We start from the raw sequence: 1632 nt of genomic DNA, 5'->3' as shown, positions 1-1632 counted from the left end.
ACATCTAAGGAAAGAAGAACTTAGATTGGTACCAGATAAAAAAATGTTGTTATCAACATTAATACATTATGCTAATTTTCATCTTTGTAAGCGCATAAGACAGTGTAAATTATTTCTGTGACAGTCTTTTGAAGTGTGTAAAGCTCCATTTTATCCCATACATAGTCAAAATATTGGGGGGGATGATACAATGGACCATCCCCCTTGTCAAATATTGGGGGATATATCCCCATCCCCCCCCCCTGGATCTACGCCTATGCCTATTATACAACCGGTTGTTGTTTTATGTGCATTTTATTGAGACAAAATTCATAAAATTTATAAAGTGTATAATGTATCAACGGCACGCCCACCCGCCCATCACCACCAAAGCTAGTTACGCAACTCTTTTCTCTGTACACCACACGGCTTTGCAGAACCATGGGCGCAGATCATGGGGCGGAGACACTACCCCACTTTTCGACTGCAATGTAATTTCATAAGTAAAGATGATGCTTGAAAGTTGTTGAAATGAACTGTATAAATGACCCAGCCTTTACCAACCAAAAAAAAAACGCTGTACAGCCAGAGTGAGTACTGTACATCAGTGGCGTATCTAGGGTGCTGCGCACACCCCTCCAAAAGCTCTCTCTTCTCATGTCGCCCCGAAGAAAAAACAATCACTTGGAGGTAGTTAAAAAATCACCTAAAATCACCTTATTCATTACATTGGTACGGTACGACGATGGAACCACCAATTGATCAACAGGTACCTGACTTTCCAGTAGAATAAAAACAAAAGTCGTATTTCTTTTAAATTTTGAAACATTTCCCTTACCTGTTAGTCTTTCTTTTTCATCCCCAACATAAGTACACAACTTCTCAAGACTTGGATCCTTCCGTTGTGCATCAGCTATATCTTCGACCGACGTTGACGATTACCTCAGACACACGCCTCCAGTGTCTTTTCGACTTCCAAATTTACTTTGCATGTTGGGCCCAGGACGCTTCATATTACAATTTCTATACAAATGATCGATCCGTCCACAATTAAAACATGGTTTTGGATAAGATAAAGTAGATTTACTTACCCTTGTTGGTACCTCCGATTTACTCCAATAAATGTCAGCTTCCTTAGCATTAATGCCCCCACTACAACCTAGCCTAGGCTTGCCTTCATACGGAGGAGCTTCCAACCATCGATCAGCTAATCTACCCATTTCTTCAACGCTTTTAGGTTCCTTAATATACAAAGCTAATTCGTTAGAAACAGTTAACAAAAATTGTTCCCGAAGAAGTAAGTCAACCAAGGCATCATACTCCTTCCTGGCATCACTTAACTCAACCCATCTCTCTAAGTACCCCTTTAACCTTTGGGTGAACTGTACAAAACTCTCATCACGCTCTCGCTTCGCTGTTCTCGGTTTCTCCCTGTACCCTTCATCCGTTAAGCGAAACCTAAATAAAAGTGCGCGCTTAATTTTATCATAGTCCTGACAGGCTTCTATAGAGAGTCGACTACACACATCTAGGGCTTTCCCAGTCAACAAAGTACTCATGGCAAGACCCCACTCATCCCTGGGCCACCCATTTCTTTCCGCAAATTCCTCAAAGCGCCTCAGGTACGAGTCCAAATTATCAACCGTGTGCTTA

The 1632-nt window shown here is 41.5% G+C and overlaps 1 protein-coding gene across 1 annotated transcript in view; it reads right to left on the bottom strand.

Moving 5' to 3' along the window:
- The window catches only part of LOC117111683, a 15360-nt gene extending 14248 nt beyond the window's left edge, over positions 1-1112 (bottom strand). Inside the window, exon 1 of the mRNA XM_033254665.1 lies at positions 1071-1112. The gene's annotated coding sequence lies outside the window, so the exon portion shown is untranslated. The remainder of the gene's footprint in view (positions 1-1070) is intronic.
- Positions 1113-1632: the final 520 nt, after the last annotated feature.

This window comes from Anneissia japonica, unplaced genomic scaffold (assembly GCF_011630105.1).
Source record: "Anneissia japonica isolate Jap-2015-1 unplaced genomic scaffold, ASM1163010v1 scaffold287923_len1623670_cov205, whole genome shotgun sequence".
Classification (NCBI taxonomy): Eukaryota; Metazoa; Echinodermata; class Crinoidea; order Comatulida; family Comatulidae; genus Anneissia; species Anneissia japonica.
This window is presented reverse-complemented; position numbering and strand designations above follow the sequence as displayed.